Raw genomic sequence first — 6,091 nt, 5'->3', positions numbered from 1 at the left:
AAACCGCAAAAATGCCAAACAAAATGTTTTGTTCCCTGCAGTACCTTCACTGACACGATGCTGCAAAAATTCCATTTCCGAGCAGCCTGACATTCACCACTGAGATGTTCAGATCCCACTGCCCCTTTTCAAAGCAATCTCCTTGCTCAGGCACCTCCCTGTGCCTCATTCCCTTCCCACAAAGTTGCTCATGATTCAGGCAGATAATTTCTTCTTTAATCAGGACCCCAGTGGAAACTAAATTAACTTCTCAGGGCCTCCAAAGAATGACGCTGCTCTGGAGAACTCGCACCTGAGGAGTTAAGGCTGTCAGATTTACCGGTATTTCATGAGAAGGTATTTATAGAAGGATCCGAATGCTCCCAGCCAGCTCTACCTGATGGATGCAGGGACAATCCCCGTGAGAAGTGAGGGCTGGGAGGAGGCAGAGACTGTGGCCTTTCACAGCTGGGAGAAGAGAACTGGCAGCCTGCTGAGGACCACCAGCAGCGGCCAAGCTTCCCAGCGAGCCCAGGCCTCTGGGCCCCCTCCTGCCATCCTGCTTTTCGAAGGGTCTTTCAGAAGACCATGGTTTAAAATTCGATAAACCAAATTCTAAGTCCGAATTTTAAATCAACTGTTAAGCCTGAACTCACTACAGCTCCTCGAGCACAATGGCCAAGGAGAAAAAAACCTGGGAAAACCCACAGGGAGTACAGCCTGTCACTATACCCCAGACACCGAGATGCTCTGTTCAAGGATTCCAGGGTGGGAGGGGAGGCAAATATCCCGTCAGTCCCTGCATACCATGGGCACACACCAGCCTTGGGACATCAGGAGGACTCACACACACTCACTGGGCAAAGAGAAGCCCCCAGGCCACAGGATCTGAGGCTCCTCCTGACACCAGGCTGCTGTTTTGACAATAGTTTTTTTTACGAGACATTTGTCATTAACAAACTTTAGACAAGGTTAATGAAAGTTCTGTCACTTTAATGTCTCGCCTGCTTTAAATTACAGATGTCATCTGCCATGACTAAAGAAAGGGCACTGAGCAATAATACCATAAACTATCATCTCCAGGGACACACAGGTAATTGCATAGCTCATTAAAAAACTGTTTTAATTATTAATTGACCATGTCAGAGTTGTCCTTTGAAGTCAGTTTTAATTTTTTTCCTTGCAAGCATGATGATTCCAAGCTGACCTACACAACTTTCTCTACCACCTCCAGGAACTGGAGGAAGTCTTGGGACCTGGCTCACAGCATGGTGACTGTGGCTCGACAGCACAAGTGTGGCACATGCTCAAACATCCCCAAATCACACGGGTAATAGTGTGAAATGAAAAGACTTGGGCAATGAAGTGAAAAAACACCCTAAACGTTGGCCGGCCACCAAACCTGAAAGAAGAAGAAAAATCTGAATGGTTGACAGGCCACAGACACAACAAAAACTGCAGGTTTTGGTAGCTCCTATGGCTACAAAATCACCCAACTCACATTCTCCTGAATGGCTCCAACCCTGTCCCAAGCTGGGGGGCTGCACTGCGATGTCCCTCCCACCTCAGCGACTCTGCAACTTGCACAGCAACAAGGACCAAATACAGGTTGGAAAATGATGCTGGAAATCCACACAGCTGAATTAAAAATTTTGCTCAAGAGAGCTTATCCCGATGTTGCCACCTTGGGAAATCCCCATGATCCCAGGGATCGAGGGAAGGTGTCTGGAAACACAAATACAGAGACAGCCCCACTGGGCACTTGGCCTGCGGGTCAGTCAAAGCCATAAGGAAATTAAACGCAAGCCACCACCTCCATGAAAAGAACACCTGCACAAACCCTACCTAAAACACAGAAAGGGAGCAAGACACAGAGCCAAGTTATCCTACAAAGGCTGTGCATCCAGACAAATTCAAGGAGGGGAGAAATCCCAGGCGAACGTGGGTGTGGGTTGGGGTTTTTCAGCTTCTGTGTTGTTTTTTGTTAAACAGCCAAGTGAAAAAGCCTCAGAGAAAGCAGAATGAGCTCACAGCTCTCAGCAACCTACTGGGGCCTCTTGTCCTGCAGCCCATGAGCTGATATGAGATGTTTGTACTGCAGGGAGGACTCGAGCACAAAACCCTGTTCTGCTAACTCCTGGGATGAATCACAGCCACATTGGCTACTCACCTGTTCCCTGCATCTTAACTCAATGCTGATCTCACCCAGCATTCAATCCTGGGCAGTTACCCGGATCTTCAGACCTGTCCAAGCAAGGGCAAATCAACTGAACAAAGAACAGCAACAAGAATTCGGAAAGAAAAATCACCTATTTTCAATGAAAAGAACCACAGTGGAGAACACAAATACCTTAACTCTTCCCCACACTGTAATTCCACCCAAGAGGAGCATTAGCAGAGAATTGAGTCTTTTGAGGATGGGAGTTTCACCCCAGCAGGTTTTGGGTGTTTATTTTTCATGGAAGGAGCACAATGAGCACACACCACCACTGAAACACTGACAGCAAAATGCCACACGAGCCGTCGGTCTCAGCAATGGCCAACACTTTCCCTTCTCCAAATCACAGCAACACCAGGGACTGCAGAAGCAGGTAAAGATCAAAGTACAGGCACCATACGGTTCCTTAATTGCCAAGTGCCAGACTGGGAGGAAAAGAACAGTTTCAGCTCAAGATACGAAAACACCTTGCCCGCAAGCACCAGGTAATTGCACACCTCAAGGAAGGCTGGAGGAAAAGGGGTTTATAATGGCAGTGCTGGCGAGTCCCGCTCCTCTGAACCTCACACTGAGGCAGAAGATACAGTTAACTGTTCATATTTGTCTTGGGCACCAATTAATTGTACAAGAAAGCTCTGTAACACAGCCACCTTGATGCCCTGGCCTTTTCAAGCACACCCTTTACATGTTAAGAATCCAACTCTTTTCTTTCTGGGCATAACCAGCAAACTCACCCTTCCCATCCTGACTGCATTAAAACAGCTCCGGAATACACCCTGTGAGCCAACACTGAGATTACCAAAGGGCTGGGGCAGGCTTCTCCCTCTCCCAATTCCGTGTACATAAGGTAGGGAATGCCAACATCACCTCTCAGTCACCAGCCACCCAAAGGCACCAGCACAGGAGTGTTTCCCAACAACAACACAGTCAAACCAAACTCCTGTGCTGGAAGGAGCCTCAGCTTGGGATGCCATCCATGTACATAAACTATCACACACGTATCAACAGCTGCACAGAGGCACCTAAAGCAACTCACAGGTACGTCTCCATGCAGTACAAATGTGATGTGAACAGGAGGGTTTAATGAAAGCGATGTTTTTATCGCAGAACTCCATAAATCCGCATCCCACTGCCCTACGAGCTCCCTTCCTACCCAGCTCTTGCTCAAGCTATTTGCCAGTGTAATTGAATCCTTCTCCCAGACTCTTTATATTTCGCTCTGGTTTGGGGACAATGCTGCTGAAATACGTTTACCATCCATCTTTCTTAACGTGTTTAATCTAAATAGAAGACTCAAATCCAAGATTGTGCAGTTGATGGATAGCTCACCTTCTTCCACCAGCATGCCTTAAATGCCTCCTGCTATACTGCTCTCAGAAACCTTCCAGAAAACCTGCATTCGCAGGGATTTCAGCCCCTCCTGCCCAGTGAGTGATCATATATTCTTATTACAGTGGAGTACCATTAAAAATTGATAAGGTTCAAGGAGCTGCCACATGTAAGACAGAGATATGTGAACACACTTAACAGACCCCCCAGTGCCATAGGAGACTTTCACCAGTTTCAGGCTGCAGAACTGAACCCATCGCTCCCTTGAGTGAGGGACCTTCAGCAGCTCCCCAGCATCGAGGTGTGCTGGGCCAGCTGAAAAGGGGACAAAAATAAACCACAGGCAAAACCCATGCCCTGTTTTATATTTGGGAAAACTCATGTTTGTTAAACCTCTCACACTCGCCTCATACCAAAATACCACTTGCCCCATGGAGTCACAAGCAATTCCTAACGGAACTTTAAGCATGGAATCAGCAGAGGTAATAACTCTGCTATTCCTATCTATGCCCTGTTATAACTGTGAGGGTGGTGAGGCCCTGGCACAGGCTGCCCCATCCCTGGCAGTGTCCAATGCCAGCTTGGACAGGGCCTGGAGCAGACTGGGACAGGGGGAGGTGTCCCTGCCCATGGCAGGGGGTGTGGAACGAGATGAGCTCTCAGGTCCTGTCCAGCCTGAATCATTGTGGGACTCTATGCTTTATGTAGTCAGATGCACAGTTGGGATATTTAAAGGTATTACATTGGAACCAACAGAATCCATTACTGATGCCACACAGTGTGAAAAATGCACTCCAATGTAGCCAATAAAATTCTGTATTGGAAGACCATCTTGGGTATTCTGGATAAAATGCCTGTATTTTCCCGTCTCCAAGGGCCTTGGAGTACTGCATCATGGCAGCACACACAACAGGGGGAATGCAGTCCTGCAGTTCTCATTGTGCAGTGCTCTACGGTGCCGTGTGTTCCCAGATTTTACAAAAGCGCATTATTCTGTGCTGCACAGAAAACTGCCTGCTCTTCCAACCACAACGACATCATCATCTGGAGCAAACAGCTGGCGGCACTCCACATCCCATGGATTTTCTACCTAATCTCTGCTTAATCCCAGCCACACCCTGTGCCCAAAATCCAGAGATTACAGCCCTGGGGAATACAAGGGGTCAGCCAGGGTCACTGCTGCCCTGCTCCCAGCACCTCCAGCATCGCTGGCCATCTGTTCAAGAGGTTGGAACACACAAAAGGTCCAAGTCTGGTTTCTGCCACAAACCTCTTACCCTCCATCTCTCAGGGCAGTTCTTCTCCATCCCTGACCCTGAGCCAGAGCTGGGGCCTGCCTGGCTGCCCCATGGACCCTTACCAGGCATTCCCCACGTGCTGCTTCCCATCTGCGAGTGAGTTCCCACACTCACACATTGCCAGTTCCAGTGCTCCACCAGGAGCAGGCAGCTGTGCCAAGGAAGCATCTCCCCGTCACCCTTAGTGCACACCTGGCAGCAGATGGCTGTTGGATGGTGCCCAACACAGCCAGGACACCTGGCAGCATCCCAGGGACTGACAGCAAATGACCTTTGCTGGTGCCTGAGACTTGCTGGATTTTTCCTGGAGAAGCTGGTTATGCTGAATAAGTGGAACAGGTGTTTTGTAAGACAAACATCCCAACCAGAGGCTGTGTTGTGCCTCTTCCCTTCCACACAAGCCAGCAAGGACCACCAGGAGAACAGGGATTACAGAAAGTCCCACAGTGATGGGATCCCTAAATCCTGGCAGAGTGAGGCAGAAGCAGGTCCTTCCCAGGGGAAGGAGAGATAAAGCAGAAGAGGTGCAATAATGAACTGAAACCATTTGTATTTCTGGGAACAAAGTTGACCCACCACTCATTCCTAAAAGCTCACCCTCACTTTCACAGCACAGGCACGAAAAATCTATGAGGTCAGTGTCTAGCATCAATTTTGCCGCTCCTCCTCAGTCAATGAAATAGTTAATTATAGTTTTTCTCCTGCTTTAATGCAGAGAGAAGAGTCGACCACTTCATTTAATAATTTAGCTGAAATGTGTCCACACGAGACCATGCTAATTTCTCATTCAGTTTTCAAATTGAATCGATGTAAAAGCTGCCGACAATACAGAGGCAGAAATGCAACCCCCCCACACTGACAGCAGAGCAAAGTTCCTCGTCCTTTATGAATGACTTTTGTCTTCAGGCTTGCAAAAGAAATCAATGTACATCCCTGCCTGGAAACCGTGAACCCACCTGCGCTGGGCGGGAGTAATTGAGCGCAATTAGACACACAATTTAGAGAATTCATCAAAAAGAACAAAAATAAAGACACTTCCCACTGAAGTCCTTAATTCCTTTCCAGGAGCACACTGCCCTGTGTTTCACTGATCCTTTGATGCACCCACGTTCTCCATCAGCGTGGGATGACAAAGATCAGTGGCACGTCTGGAGCTGCGGCTCCAGCTGAGCACCGAGATTCCAGCTGCGCACCGAGGCTCCTCGGTGCCCTTCACAGAGCTGTGTCACCCTCTGGCTCCCGCCATGCTCCCATCGACCCCACACCC

The 6,091-nt window shown here is 48.6% G+C and overlaps 1 long non-coding RNA gene across 1 annotated transcript in view; it reads right to left on the bottom strand.

Annotated features, from left to right (window-relative positions):
* Positions 1–4,054: 4,054 nt before the first annotated feature.
* Positions 4,055–6,091, bottom strand: part of LOC108447690 — an 11,144-nt gene continuing 9,107 nt past the window's right edge. Inside the window, exon 3 of the long non-coding RNA XR_001863353.1 lies at positions 4,055–4,075. This is a non-coding gene — a long non-coding RNA (uncharacterized LOC108447690). The remainder of the gene's footprint in view (positions 4,076–6,091) is intronic.

The sequence above is a fragment of the Corvus brachyrhynchos genome, unplaced genomic scaffold (assembly GCF_000691975.1).
Source record: "Corvus brachyrhynchos isolate BGI_N302 unplaced genomic scaffold, ASM69197v1 scaffold46, whole genome shotgun sequence".
NCBI classification, from domain to species: Eukaryota; Metazoa; Chordata; class Aves; order Passeriformes; family Corvidae; genus Corvus; species Corvus brachyrhynchos.
The sequence above is the reverse complement of the archived record's forward strand: the minus strand, read 5'-3'. Positions and strand labels throughout refer to the sequence as shown.